Raw genomic sequence first — 15522 nt, forward strand, 5'->3', positions numbered from 1 at the left:
ATTCCCCAGGCAAGAACACTGGAGCGGGTTGCCATTTCCTTCTCCAATGCGTCAAAGTGAAAAGTGAAAGTGAAGTCGCTCAAGACAGAAATAAAAACGTAAAATGGAGCCAGGTGTGCAGGCTCCTGGCCGCCCTTCGCTTCAATACTCAAGTATTGAATTGCCCTTATCTCAGGAGCCATGCGCTAAGGCAGGCCTGGGACTCAGCTGGTGTGACTTGGCATTAAGGGAGTGCTTACCAGCAGGAAACTCACCTGCTTTTTCCAGGTAAAAAGCTAAAAGCGACCTGGCACTTCTGCTCTGGCTCCTGGCGGAGTCATGGCTCTGGGGTTTCTACAGTCCCTTCTGGGTGAAAGTCACCTTCCCAAAGTCCTTGTGGATCTTCCGCAGCCGCCTCAAGCGAAAGCCCGACTCCCGGGGAACCCAAGCCCGTGGCTCCCTCCCATTTGGGGGAGAAAAAAAAAAAAAGTAGACTAGAGTGGGGGTGTGGCAGGGATGGACAAAAAAAAAAAAAAAGGAGGAAAATCCTGCAAAACGTGTTTTGGCAGGCCCGGCCCTCCGAGCCCTTCCATATGTGTTCCATATTGCGCAGACCCGGTCTTTGATGTTTTTCCTGAAAGTAGAGACATTATTCTTTCTCCAACTGCGCCTGAACCCACAAACAGGGAAACGGCGAGGCTGGGCCACAGGCCCCTGGCAGGTCGGCCACGTGGATGGAGTCGCTGCCCCGACACCCTCGGCCCCGGGCTCTCCCGTCGTGGACACCAGCCAGGCTGGACCCAAGGTGTCCTACCGACGGCAGTTAGGAGTTAGGCGTCACCCAGTCATCTAACTCCTAACACCCAGTTAGGAGTTACCAAATGGGCTCTCATGCGCCCACTGTCAAGTCCTCCTTCCCACTGCCTCCCTCTATTTCCCTCTACCTGTGCAGTAACCTTCTAGGAGCCCTAAATCCGCTAGGGCTCTTCCTGGCAATAGGGAGGGCCAGGCCGCCACCCACCTCGACCCAGAGGCAGAGCAGTCCCGGAAGTGACTTCAATAATCCCAGCACCTCGAGAGTGGGCGGAGCGGAGAGGGCTGGCCAACAAGAGCAGCTGCATCAGAGCTCCCACCACTTCCGGGTCTCTGCAGTACTTCTGGGTGTGCAGACTGTGTAGGCGCCTGTTGCTGCTGCTGCTTAGTCCCTTCAGTCGTGTCCGACTCTGTGCGACCCCATAGACGGCAGCCCACCAGGCTCCCCCGTCCCTGGGATTCTCCAGGCAAGAACACTGGAGCGGGTTGCCATTTCCTTCTCCAATGCATGAAAGTGAAAAGTGAAAGTAAAGTCGCTCAGTCGTGTCCGACTCTTAGCGACCTCATGGACTGCAGCCTACCAGGCTCCTCCGTCCATGGGGTTTGCCAGGCAAGAGTACTGGAGTGGGTTGCCATTGCCTTCTCTTGTAGGTGCCTGTGGTTAATTACAAATACTCAAGGCGAAGGGTAGAGCCAAAAGAGAGCAGTAAACTATCTTAGCCTACGGTAACATCCAGGTGGGTGACACTATAGCCTCTCCAGTTGGTCATGATCAAGCCCCAGTTCTCAAGCATGTTAGCGTCTGCTCAGAGAAGGGGGATCCGAAGTGGAAGACCAGGGCGCCGCTGCAGCATCCCTGCCCCACCTGTCATCCCAAGTACTCAAGCAGGGCCCGAGTGCCCCATTAGTTAGGGTGAATTTCACGAGGCACGGTCTTTATGCACTTTGGCTTCCAGGAAGGTCTTGGTTGTCTGGGGTGAATCTGGCCTGAGGGTGAACTCGGGCGGGCGGGCTCAGGTCACCTAGAGACTCCCGGGTCAGGAGAGGTGCACTGTCAGCAGAAATCACACTGATGCCCTGTCCATTCAGTGGGTCAGCTGGAGTGGGCCCCCTTGTGTTTGGGTGCTGTGTTGAAAGTAGGAGCTGATCTACCTGAGGCGATCTCATTTATGAGCTTGAAATTAACTGGATAGGCACAGGCTACACACATGTCCACCTTTATTTACAGTTGCTCTCAAACAACTGCTCCTTTTCCTTCGGAACATCCGTCTGTCGACCATGATCTATTGTTCCAGCTCCTACTGTATGCTCAGATCTTTACCAGCTCTTTCAGGGATCCAAGGCCACAGAAGGCCAGTTTTCTGGCCGTGAACCTGGCTCAGAACTGGGTATTAGTGCGTTAGTAGAAAAAAGGGAGGGGGCACATTAAAATTACTTCTTCTGTTGCACTTTTTTCTGGAATGAATCAAAGGGACCAGAGAAGAATATAATATTTCATGCCTGGACTTGAGCTCCGCTTCCTTTTTCTGACCCTTCCTCAACCCGGCTTTCGCTCCTCAAGAGATCTGGAATTCCCCTTACAGAGGGTGGGTGGGGGAAGAGCCAGCCCAGGTAAGTATGGGAGCCACATGGTCTCCGGAATGGAGAAAAGGAAATCATCTCCAAATGCAACTGGGCAGGTGGGGGTAGATTGAAGCCGAAAAGGAATAGGCAATCTGGATAACGCCCAAGGAAGCAGACCCTGGACCCTGGTGGTGAGGTGTGAGAAACAGTCAACATTTGGAGTTCTGGAGTCAGAAGATTTTTGGCAGTTAGATAACTTCCTGATCTGCAGTAAATCTCACGTGACCGAGAGGATGTTTCCACAATTCTGTTGCCTGGCAACCTTCCTCTCTTTCCAAGTCTGCAAACTTAAGAGATTTTTACTGGGTCCCAGTTGAATGTGGTGCGGGCCAAATATGGGCCCAGGAAGGAGTCCAAGAAAGGCAGCTCCATCTCACTGACCTATTGCCTCTCGAGCTCTCAACTGCAAGGCGACACAGAGGCTCCCTTTTTGGAATGGATTCAGGCACCCCCATTCGAGTGGCCAACCTGTCGGTTCTGGACACTCTACAACGGTCCAAACTAAACTTATTTTTTTTTTCTTTTTATGTATAATTGCAAGCGTCTTCCATGGTCCCAGCACCCTCCTGGGCGTAATTAGGGCCTGACCATTATGGAAATATATGCAAAATGTTTAATTTTCCTTAGTGAAAAAAATTTAAAAAGAGCCTGACGCACAATGCAGGATTCCTTTGGAAGCAGCAAGCGGTAAAAGGGGCCCAGTACCCTTCTCTGCGTGGGTGAAGGCAGGGGGAGGGGCTAAGGACCCCAAGCCTAGGCGGCTCCCTAGGACCCAAATCCCTGGGTTCTTCCACGGGCCAGTTGTTGTCGCCCCTTGGTCCCTGTGGCCAGCTAGCCACTGCATCATTTCCACTCCCAAGACCCCTAGTCATGCATGTAGGGCCTGGCTCGTTTGGCAGGTGAATAGGAGACCTTGCTCCACTGGCATCAGGAGTCTGGGTTTTTGCGCAGGTTCTGGTCCTTTTGGACCGTCTAATGTGGGGCCGTCTAATGTTGGCTTCTGAGACGTACAGCGAGAGGGTAATAATAATAGACTGGAACACAGTCGCAAGAATGCAAGGGTCAGGTCTCGCCCACTGGGTGGGAGAATGCAAATTTCGGAACAAATCGCTTGTGAGACGGAAGGGACAGACTTGGAGACCCCAGAATCGGCGGTTAGGGGAGGCAGGGGGTCGCCTAGGAAGCCACACTTCGTGGAAAGAGGGGATGGGAGTTCCATCACATCCCGCGTTTCTAGGGAGAAAAAATGACGGGGATTTCCCCCAAGACAAATACACAGCGATAAGGCTCACCAGGGCTAGAAGCGGCACTTTCAAACCCTTATTGGCCATAGGTCCCAGTTTTTCAAACGTAAAAACAAACTTCACAAGGCCAAGATGCTGGCTCAAATCAAGTCCAGAAGCCAGGACTCAGCCCAGGCGTGCCTGGCCCCGAAATGCATTAAGGCGCTTGCCACTCAGCCGCTGGCAAAGAGCTCAAGCGGGATCACTGCGACGTTCCTAATATTACAAGAGTCCTGGAACTGTCTGAACCCTTGAAGGCTTTGGGGGAGGGATATCATCCTTAGGAAAGAAGAGACTTACCTTAAACCTGCCGCTGGGAGGAAGTTGGAGGTAATAAGTCTCCTTAAGTAGCCAGGAGTTTTCTTAGTCTAGTCGTTTCACGTCACTGCCTTCCAGGCCGGCACCATTGCACCCTCCGCGCCTCGATGCCCACTGCCGTGCGCCTGTCGGCCGGCACCGACCCAAGGCAGCAGCTGGGGGCGTTGTCGCTGGCGCCATCCCCACTCAGCCAGCGCGCACAGCCCGCTGCTCTAGTGTTCTCATTTGGAGCCGTTTCTTTTTGGTTTTGGCTTAAGAAATCACCTTGGTCATGAAAAACTGTAATAATATCACTGGTCCGAGTATTCCAGAACGGTGAGCAGCCCAGAATCTCCCCTGAGGCGGCGGGCGCGGTGCCCCGCCTGTACCACCGCCGGTGACTAGGGCCCTGAAGGAGAGCAGCCCCGCTTGCAAGTGCCCTTCCCACGCGAAGAACCCCGGAAATACTGAGCTAGGGAAGTGCGCTCTAGAAACCGTGTGGAGAAACCGAGCCAAGTGGAGACAAACAAGCTTTAGCTTCGGTTGTTGGTAACTCAGGCAGAGTTCCGAAAGCTCTTCGAATGTGCACAATTACTTCCCCTTTCCTTTCTCTTCCTACAGTTTCTGGTCCTTTTCATTTCCATCTCGAATGCCTTGATATTTACTGTTTCCAGACTGAGTCCCTGGAAGGAGAGGAGATTTCACTTCCGGGTTAGGGCATTCTGGTCGGAGGAAGAAAAACCAAGTTCGACTCAGACTGGCGACCTAATCCCAGTCTCTGTTCAGCCTCTTGGATTTGGTGTTCCTAAAGTTGAATGTGGCCAACCCGCCACAAGTAGGGGTGGAAATGATGGCAGAGGATGACAGAGGAGAAATCCACGTGTGCATTCCGGTACCCTAACTTGGTTTGTACTTGTCTATCAGTCTTGTTCTCACCAGAGTCAGATAATACATCACTGTTTACTAAACAAAATCGCAGGGTAGGGGGGCTAGTTACTAGTTGGCAATTAGGAACTCACTATAGTCACTCCCTCTTTCCCACTCCCCCATGACTGTAAAATGAATTCACGTACCCTGTAGGGTTTTAAAAGTCCTGTTAAAGGACCACTCATTTAGCTGCCTCCAGATTTGGAATAGTGTTCCAGAGGAAATGAGGGTCCAGAGCTCTTAGATTAAGCAGAAATTCAGGAACTGCTCCAGAAATTCCTTTTCATGCCCGAAGGGAAAAGAGGGCTTAACAGGGATGAGTATGGCTTCAGGGGCTCTTTAAAACAATTTGTTCTTAATGCCCACCTGGAATCACTCCTCTGTGCGGCTGACTGCCCTAAAAAGAAGGATGTGGGCTCCTGCTCCAGAATGCTCCTTTCCCAGGCTCAGCATCTGGAGAGTAAAGAAAAATGGAATGGAGAAAGTGAATAGAGAATGGAGAGGCTCTGGGCTGGGATTGTCTCTGTAGGAAAGGAAACAGGAAAAAAAAAATGGCTTCCCTAAGCAACTCTCAAATCACAACCATCTCCTGCCACAGGCCTGCACACACCCCTTCCCTGCCTGCTGGCTCATCATAACTTCCACAATGCCTCAAATCCAGAATCTAAAGCATTTTCTTTAGAGTCACCAGACTGCCTCTCTGTGGATCAAAGGGGAGCCCAGGACCCCAGGAGGCAACCACCAAACAAGTGCTGGGAGGTGGACACACACAAATAACGATATTTGGGAGGTGGGGCTCCCAGGGTTTCACTACCAAAACTTGATGCACGGTTTCCCAAGGCCCCACACTCAGTCCTCCTCCCCCAGCTTAGGGGTGGGTGGTCCCTTCTGCTCACTGGGCCAACTCTAAACTCTAGCCCTGGCAAGTGGAGAAAAAATTTAGGCAGCCCTTGGAAGTTAGGAACCATGTGAATCCCTTCCCAGGCCTCTCTAGTCTTGAGGGGAGAGCTCTGGGCTCACGTTGGATATTAGTGGGAGAGCAGAAACTAATCCAGTGAATTAGAGTTTCAATCTCACTGCTGGTGTGGTGGGGCATAATAAGTGACACTGAGGAATATATGTGATGGATGCTGGGCTCCTGAGTTGAGCAAGAGAGTCTGAGAACTTCCACTATCCTGGATTTTTTGGAGGAAGTGGTAGAAAAGCACTACAACTTGTATAGTGCCCAAAGCTTCAAGATCCCACTCCCGAATTTCCCATGACCTCAATCAGCCTCTAGGAATGCATGTTAGAGGCTCATGGAAGGCAGCTCAACTCCCTGTCAAGGTCACCAGGAGACTTGGCCCTTAGAAGAATGTAGTAGGTAGGTAGTAGAAGAACTACCTACTACTGAATGGTAGTAGGGGGCCTGGAGTATGTTTGGAGGTACAGATTCATGGCTCTGGCCAGGTATCTCATCTCTGCAACTCAGCTTCCTTGCAGACACACAGGGTTTGGAAATACTCCTCATACAGTTGGTGAAGATGAAACAATATGCAGCCTGCAAACTGCTTCACACATAAGGGGCTCTCCTTAGAACTTATTTCCTTCCCACCCCCACCAAAGCAGGTATCATCGCTTCCCTTGATGGAAGAACTGAGGTGGGATCCTGAGGAGCAGCAGCAGATCATTCTCAGCTTCCCTGGACTCTTCAGACTGAAGCTCAGGACCTCTGCTTTAGTCCTGCTTTGGTGCCGCCTCACTGCACCTTGCAGCACACACAGGGAACCCAGGCCTGGGACACAGGGGAGGGCCAGGACCACGTTGTTGACTGTGCCCAGTGGGGTCCAGGGCACTGTCACTGGACTCTAAGGCTCCTTCTGCCCTTCCTCTGGGAGCAAGTGCCACTCCACAGAAGCCACCCAACAGCCAAAGAGTGACTCGGTGCAGGGAGCCGGGCTTCCTCACCTGCTTGACCTCTCCTCTGCTCTGAAGCTCTTAGGCCTGGTCTTGGGCTCTAGCCCCAACCCCACCCCAGGCCCCTCAGTGCCCAGAAGCTACCCCTTGGGCCCCAGGCTCCTGAAGGGAAGGCAGGACTTACTATGCAGGCCAGGTTTTACTTCTTGTCTTGCTCCTGGTATGAAGCAAGGCTTTGTTCATTGAACAATCGCCCAGCTAGCAGCACATAATTATCAAAACCTGGAACAGTCCCCACATCCATTTCCTCCCCCCACCCCAACAACCATCCCCTCTCCCGCCCTTGTAGGCCAGGGCTAAGACCTCTTCCATACCTGTGTGCTCCCTCCCAGCAGCGACCACCAGGACTGCCTTCCTAGGGTCTGAAGATAGATCTCAGGAGAGGAGAGAAGGAAGCCAACAAGGCCACGGGCTGAGAAAGCCATCTCCTCACCAGGAGAAGGCCCATGAAGGCTGTGATTGAGGGAGGGCTGACTCGGTGCATGGAAGTATTTAGCAGGTTCAGTGTTATTACTGCCTAACAGGGTGTTAAAAGTAATATGAATGTGAAATACTGTGGGAAAAACGGAGTTTCCAAAGCCAGTAGCGAGGCCCCTCCGTGGCGGCCTGGCCTGCAGGGCGGAGTCGGAGTCTGGCTGCCCCGTGCGTTGCGCCGGGAGGCGCTGCGGTGGCCAGGGACCAAAGAGGGGACTTGCTGGGAGAGATTAGGGACCAGAGAAGGGATGGGATGCGCATCGAGACTTCGGGAGGTGGGGGGAGGTCAGCTGGTAGCACACCCAGGAAATCTCGATGACGCTTTCCCCTCCTAACTTGCCAAGGTTGACACCAGGCGGCTTCCCCACCTCCCTACTGAGTGCACAGAGAAAGACTTGGAGTTTTAAAATAGATAACCAGCACGTGGTAGGTCAGGTGGAAAACAAGATTTTACTGGTTTTATGGGACAACCAATCCAGCCACTGGGTAGAGATGAGGTGTGCGGGTGTTTCCTGCAGGAGGTGGGATGGAGGCGAAAAGGCGAGGTCCTAGTTGATGTAAATTTCTCCAATCGATTCCAAATCAGTTGCACACAAACCCGGCAAGCTTTCCCACTGTGCCCTGGAGACGCGGACCGGTCCTCACGGTCTGACCATAACCCCGTACCCCCAACACACAGCTCCTGGGCCTCCCCCAAACGCTGTCAGGCGTCCGAACCACCAGGAACCAGGCCACGGATCGCGCCCGGCGCTGCATGCCACCCAGACACCTTCTCCTCGCATGAGAGCAGGGCCCTCCAGCAAGGCCTAGAGGAAGTCCGGAGTCCCGTTCTCCCCGCACAGCGGAGAGGTACCCGCTCCGAGCTGGGTTCCGGATTGTCGCCAGCTCTTCCGACGCAAACGCGCTCCGCGACCTCGGCTGGAGCAGCATCGCGGCCCGGAGGACGAGGTGCTAAGGCCCTGTTTGGACAGGCACCCCTGCATCGTCAGGCGCCTTGTCAGCCTGGAAACGCTCGTAGGGCTCGCTCGGGGCTTTCGGGGGCTCGTGCTGGCCGAGACAGCCTGCCTCGCTCTGTCCGCGTTTCCAGAGAGGACTGCAGCGGAGCCATGGGGCGCCGGCGCTGGCGGTGGAAGACTGTAAAGATTGGGAGAAGGATCCGCAGCTCATTCTTCTGAAGCGCGAGGACTCAGCGTGTTTACGAGTGGGTGACCACGGTGGCCCCAGAAAAACTCCACGTTCTCAAGGTAAATTGGATCCCCAGGACCGGACGTCTGCAGGGGCGCGCGTGCAGGCGAAGGGGAGGTGGGCGCGCAGGGGCGGGAGCGCGCAGCTCGGCCAGGGACGCACCCGCGCGGCTGGAGGCTGGGGCAGCACGGACCCGGTCGTGTATGCTGGACCCCGGTGCTCACGAGGCCCCAGTCTCTGGGTTCTGTCCCCTGCGCCTCGCGAGTCGCTCCCGGCGCCTGCACCCATAGCCGTGAAGAACCGAGTGCGCGACTGAGACCACGTCCGGGCGCGCGGCCCCGGCGGGCAGGCCGGGTTCGCAGCTCCTCCCCGGGCTCCGCAAGCCTCTCGGCGCCGCGGGCCAGCCTGCCCCGTGAGCTCACTTCCTCCCCAGCGAGCGGACCTGGGGCGCTCGGCCTGCTGTGGGAGACATGCGCGAGATGCGGGCAAATCAGTCGGGAGAAGAGAAGTCGAAACCTCTGCCAAGAGAGGAAATGGCCTCCTTCGTGGTCCAGCTCCGAGCGCGGGCCGTAGCGTGGGGATCCGAGGCGCCGGGGGAGAGGCAGCCTGGCGACCCGGCCTCGGCCCGGAGGCCTAAGTTTCTCCCCGTCCTTCTTTCGCCCCCAATCCCTGGCCCCCTGGTTTACTCCCTTAGTTTTCACCTGTGTTCAAAAATTTGATATGCGGGCACGTTTACAAAGTCATTTTGCATTTTAAAGTCGGCAGCAGCGGAGAGAGTTTTACAAATAGGCTCAGATTTAATTGGCTGGTAATTCTCCTCTCCTGCCCCTTTAATTAAACGGAGATTCTAGTGGTGCTTCGGAGCCCGCAAGTGATTATGACAAGCATATCTTTATATTTACATTAAAATGCTGTCCCCAGGGTGTAATTCAAGCCAGGACTCCATTAATTTCGAACCTGACCGCTGAGGCCAGAATACAGCTCCCCAGCCCTGGAAGGATGGTTTGTGGGGGCTGTTTAGTTTCCTTGCTGATTTTTATTTCTGTCCAGTTCCGTTTCTGAGGCTTAAGGGAAGACCACCGATGGCTCCTGAGGCCCCAGAGAATCTTCAGCCTCAGACCCCACCGAAACCCACGCTCAAAGAATGAAAAAACATTTGTTTTTAAAAGCGCGAATTTTTGCAAAACCAAGAGCCACCCTGGTGGTGCCTTCACCCAGAGAGGCGCCCAAGCAGAATCTTTAGCCAGGACAGTGGACCGCATCAGCCGTGCGGTGGACTGATTCCACGCAGAGTCCAGCAGCCGGGCTTCCTGACCACGCAATCTCTCCTCCTGTGCTCTCTTCGTCGCCACCTCGCCTTTCTCTGATCCACAACCTCCTCCGCGATTCCCCAAGAATCCTCGCTAGTTCCCTGGCCCGGTCGCCGCCTCTCTCCGGCCAGGGACGCAGCAGCACCAGGCGCGCTCACCGTGGGGCCCCGCGGCTGTCCCCCCGCGGCAGCCGCGCCGCCTGACAACTCCCAGGCTCTAAGCGAAGCGCGTGTCCGTGTTGTCACCAGATCCACCAGCGCTTTTGATAAGAGCTGCCTCACTGCTTCGCTTTTGGAAACATCATTCTTTCTTCCCAAGAGAGAAGAGTGTTTTCCTGGACTGGCTTAAGCACCACACACACACACACACACACACACACACACACAGGACAAAGTATCTGTGAAAACAGCCTCCAATAGCTGTCGTGGAGTCCAGTAAAGACTCTTAAGAAATATGAAGACCGGCCTCCAGGAACCCACCCCCAGGTTATCACTTCTCTGGCGACCTTTCTTCCCGCCTCAGTCTCCACATCTCTTTCCTTTTTTTTCTTCAAAACTTTTCCGTCCGCCATCTCCTCCTTATTTCTCTTAAATAGGAGACCCCTGGAAATAACTAAGGCGAGGAGAGGAACCCACCACCCCCAGTTTCACTCATTAGTGGCTTGTGCTGGCCAGGGACCAGAAGCATCTCTGAGCCTGAGTCTTCTCACCTGTGAAAAAGGTTAGAACTCCAAAGTCCCACTTCCACTCTGAAATTCTATACAGTTAAGACAAAACTTTTCTTCTGAATTTCCAAACGACTGAAGATACATACACATTCTAGTAATGTTCTGTGCCAAGACACAGATAAGGACATTTTAAACTTCTGCTGATGCCCTATTTGGCTGGTTCCTCCCAGACCAGCCTTCCTTTCCAGGAATGAAAAGAGCCTCAGGGTGGAGAACACCAGGGGTAGGTCTGATCACAGCCACCATCCAAGACCACTTATGGTCACATGATTCATTAGGGCCCTTAATCCTCATCTGACCCGCTGATTCAAGCACTGCCAGTGAAACCTCATAAAACTGGCCAAGAGGCTAGCCAACATATGCGCACACTAATTAGAGTTATGTGAGCCTTAGGCTTCCAGTCTGATGAACAGCTCCGGGGCTGCCGGGGGCAGGGGTTTGGGGTCCTTTTCACCTACCAATGCCCTTTAGTCCTACCAGAACATCATTTGAACTCAGTGGGTGATCTGAAAGCTACCCCTGCTTCGGAAGGTGGCTTAACCACAGTAACTAAGGCTAAAAACCTGGCAGTGGGTCCCTAAGAGGGACAAGCAAGAATCTCTTCAGAGGCAGACAAGAGAATCAGCAGTGAGCTTTTGTTGTCATTATGGCATCTCGTATTACTATGAGACAGGGGCCGGAAGAATAACAAAGTGAAAGAAGAGAGATTTTTGGCATTAATAGAAAGAGTGAATTCTTAATAACTCCATCCCTGACACACACACACACACACACACACACACACACACACATGCATGCACACGCACACATGCGTGCACACACACTTACAGAGTAATAGCTATATTTCATCAAGAAGCTGAAGATCTTTCAACCCCACTGACAAGGATAAGGGAAGAAAGCATGGTGAGGAGGCTTCCACCATTGACTTGAGCCAGTTTAGCAGCTGCAATTCTGGCCAGGTACCAGAAAGTCACAGAACACCCCAGATAGCAGAACTGGCCCCATCCCTCGCAGGGGGCCCTGTGTATGGCACTTTTCCTACAAGGCATGTCTTCTTCTCCATCTGCATCTGACTCCTAGATAGAAAATGGTCGGGGACAGTAAGACCCCTGAGCCTCTTTGAGAGCTGCCCTAATGTAACTGATGTAGCTGGAGGTGCCATCTGCTTTGTATAGGGAGCTGTCAATCTGGCTTTGTTTTTGTCTCTTTAGATTTCAGAGGACAAAATACCTGAGGTCTATCAAATCTACATATACTAACTTGTTACACTACAGAATTTATCTCAGTTGTTTTAAAATACATGTGCATTTCCCAATCTCACCCCTGCACCCCACTCCATTTGTAACCCCTACAAAGTATCTACAGACTAAAACATTACAGAACCTTTCTGAAAGTAGGAGGAAGTGTATTTGTGACTTACTTGATGCCTAACAATTTAGTCCTTTGAAATTTAACTGGGGGGAAAGGGACACACCAAAAAATGAGAAACCACTTTTTTTCAGTTCTAAATTTGATTACCTCACTCTTTCTGTTTGCTTTTCTTCCTTTCTTTCTTCCCTTTCCCCTTACTGTTTGGATTCAGCAACACAGTTTGGAGCCTTAGGGATCATTTGTTCTGCATGTGCCATGTCTTCTCTTTCATTGATATTTTAAAATTACAGTCAGGAGGCATCTCACACCATGACCAGATTGTATTTGACAGGAGCCTCTTTAAGTTCTTCAAAGCTTCCAGGGATCTGCCCCCATCCCCCAAGCCCTCCTGATCAGCAGAACAGATACAAATGGAGTAAACTGCAGCCTTCTGGATGCATAGCAATTCCATTCCTATTTGCTTTTCTATGCAGTAGGGAGCTCTGGAGGACTATTAAAGAAATTAGTAACAATGAGAAAGAAACTGGACTGATAAGAGAAAGACTATTCACATACACATTTTGTATATTTTTGGACGGTGAGAGTGTACTGCCTATTCATGAGAAATTAATCTCAGAATATATATGATAGATGCTAGATGCTGAATACTATTAGACATAATATCATATCTCGAGTAGGAGGATCTAGAGTCCATTTATGGAGAATATTGGATTGAAAAACATGTAATAAACTTTCTGTTTTGTTCCATGGGTTGTAAGTTGGAAATCTGACCAGAAAATAGTATTTTAATGCAGAAGTATAGGGGCCTTCTGCTTCCCTGATGGCTCAGATGATAAAGAATCGGCCTGCAGTGCAGGAGACACAGGTTCGATTCCTGAGTGGGGAAGATCCCCTAGAAGAGGAAATGGCAACCCACTCTAGTATTCTTGCCTGGAGAATCTCATGGACAGAGGAGCCTGGAGGGCTACAGTCCCTAGGGTTGCAAAGAGTCAGACACAACTGAAGCGACTGAGCACACACACACACACACACACACACACACATAGAAGTATAGAACTTTAGGTCAGGCAGAAGGTAATTCCTCTCCTGTTCTCAGAAATGAATATTTGCCAATTGAAAGCCATTGGCTCATCCAGTTAAGCCAGATCACTACAAACACTGACTTGAAGGACTGACCAAACCCTCAGTGCCAAGGGGAAAGGCTGAGCTAGAACACATTTGAAGGACTGACACTTCCTAATAATGTTTGAAAATGGACAATTTCTTGTATAAGGAAGAGGATACCCTTTCTCAGAAATGGTTGCCTGTCAGCACATTCCCACTCTTACCCTTCTCAGGGTGGGCTGAACACGTCACAGTCGCAATCTGCCATTGCCCTAGGCTTTAACCAACTGCAAGATTCTTGTTAGGCTAATTCTACTCAGGAAGCCTACACCAAACAAGAGAGTAAAAAATTTTAGAGGAATGATATTAACTCAGAATATCTAATGATATTAACTCAGAAACTAACGGATCAACGAAGCAGTGAGTTGAGTAACCAACCCACACTCCATCCCCAGATCATTAAATAGTCCCTGGATGCCAAAAAACTTTTAGTGAGAACTGCCATGCGCTTTAAAAAGTATGGATAAACAACAAGGACCTACTGTATAGCACAAGGAACTATATTCAATATCCTGTGATAAACCATAATGGGAAAGAAATTAACAAACATCGTAAATCAACTATACTTCAATAAAAAGTTTTTAAATGTGCAAATAAACAACTCCACCCCAACTGGCAACCCATCTCATCAGCTCACACTGGAACTTACACCGCCTGTAGCTTTTCTGGGGGCACAGTCCCTGATGGTAAACAACTGAAACCATTCCTGTGGCAAAGGTGAATTGCAAAATGAAAGGGACTTTTAAAAACTTTTATGTAAAGGTACGGTATATAGAAAAACCACATGGGAGATTATCTCTGCTCTACTCACTCATGTTAATAAACAAGCCTCCCCTAAACACAGATTCAGACCCTCTTTTCCCACGAAAACAGGTGGTCATCTGTGTAATTTCTAAGGAGGTACTACTTGGTTATGTCAGAAAATGGGAGAGATTTCAGCAGGGGGGCCAGAAGAACAGGGCAATGTTTGTGAGACCCCAAAAGGTGGCATTTGGGGGGACCAGTGAAGCAGGAAGGGAAGGGAGTTGAAAGAGCCCTTGGTTTCTCCAGCTGTTATCGGCAGTTTGAACACGTGGAGTCAGGGTTTTCCAAAGACAGGGAATAGAAAGTACAATTCTTTCCCCCACCTCCCTTCACACCCACCTCCCTCTACCCCCTCCTCCTTCCACCCCCTCCTCCAGGCAGGTCTTCCTCCAAATGAATGTCTTCAGGCTGGAGAGTTTTCCTCCTGCTGGGAATGTGCAGAGGTCACTTTTAGAGCCAAATATCATCATTTAGTAAAACTCACAGTGTGGTTATGGAAGCAACAGAAGGAATCAAGGTGTTTGTGCTAAAAAAAGACTGCAAGATCAGGTCTGGCTGGGAGTGGGAATATCCAAACGGGTTCTTCATATTTCACGTTTTATAGACAGTCTTTTCCCTAAAGGATATACTTTCATTAGGTCATAAATGCACCAACAGATGAGAGAGGCAAGGAGGGTATGTGTGTGTCTGCGCACGCGCACGCCCTCTTGCCTTGGGGGTGCGGATAAGCGGGTCTTAGAAGGTGGGATCCTGGCCGAGGGTGCCCGCTGCCCACTCCCGCAGGCAGAGTGGAGGAGCCCTAGGGAGAGCCTTCCTCTCTTCTGCCTTAGCTCTTAGGTTTCCGGTGGGTCCACCGAAGCTCCTAACTGCCCAAGGTCCAAGCATTGACTCGCTACAGGCCACAAAGTGGGTAGAGGGCTGACATGCTTTTTCAAGAGATTTTGTTAAACATTTTAACTCAGCAAAGTTTCCTTGTTGGGGCCTCTGTGCCAGAGCCTAGGAAGAAGGAAAATGGATTTTCTGGCGACTTTCACTTCGCGGTAGACCTGGATTCGAAAGATTTACCTCCTCCAGCACCCAAGAACTGCGACTAGGTGCCCTGCTCCAGACAGGACTGGGGTCTGCAGACGTGCATACCTCGTCACCATCCACCAACCTGGCTTTTTTCAGCCCACTTCTCCAAGAGCAACTGACATCAACTCGCCGCCTATATCGAGTCCTGGAGGACGTTTCAACCCGCAGCACTGATTTCACACTTAAGCAGTCGGTAGCAATTTTGAAATTATTGTATAATACCACCTGGATGATATATTGTCTGTCTAGGCCAGATTAACAAGCCACGCGCACATACATTATGTTTAAATCACACCCCGAAACGCGAAGAAAATGTTTCAGTAGGGATCTACATGCCGCAGAGGGAAACTGGAGCAATAATTATGTCCCTCTTTTCTGATTTCCTGTTTCTAAAGAAAGCACTGGTATCAAGGACGAGTTAGGTAATGTGAACTAAAAGGCTAGCAGGTCGCTGTCATTTAAGCCCAATCACAGTTCGTAGTTCAAGGAAAACTGCCTTTAATTGACACCGTGTATATATTCTTCTGCTACTCTC

The 15522-nt window shown here is 51.1% G+C and overlaps 1 protein-coding gene across 9 annotated transcripts in view; it reads right to left on the bottom strand.

The window, feature by feature from the left end:
• Window positions 1-15522, bottom strand: part of SCRG1 (stimulator of chondrogenesis 1) — a 107546-nt gene that overhangs the window by 89340 nt on the left and 2684 nt on the right. For 6 of the 9 annotated variants that reach the window (XR_009737908.1, XR_009737904.1, XR_009737910.1 and 3 more), the window contains exon 2: window positions 3999-5375. The gene's annotated coding sequence lies outside the window, so the exon portion shown is untranslated. Of the gene's footprint in view, window positions 1-3998; window positions 5376-15522 lie in introns of those variants that run through there. The other 3 variants (XR_009737906.1, XM_061424944.1, XM_061424943.1) reach the window with 3 other exon arrangements.

Source organism: Bos javanicus, chromosome 8 (assembly GCF_032452875.1).
Source record: "Bos javanicus breed banteng chromosome 8, ARS-OSU_banteng_1.0, whole genome shotgun sequence".
In the NCBI taxonomy this organism is placed as follows: Eukaryota; Metazoa; Chordata; class Mammalia; order Artiodactyla; family Bovidae; genus Bos; species Bos javanicus.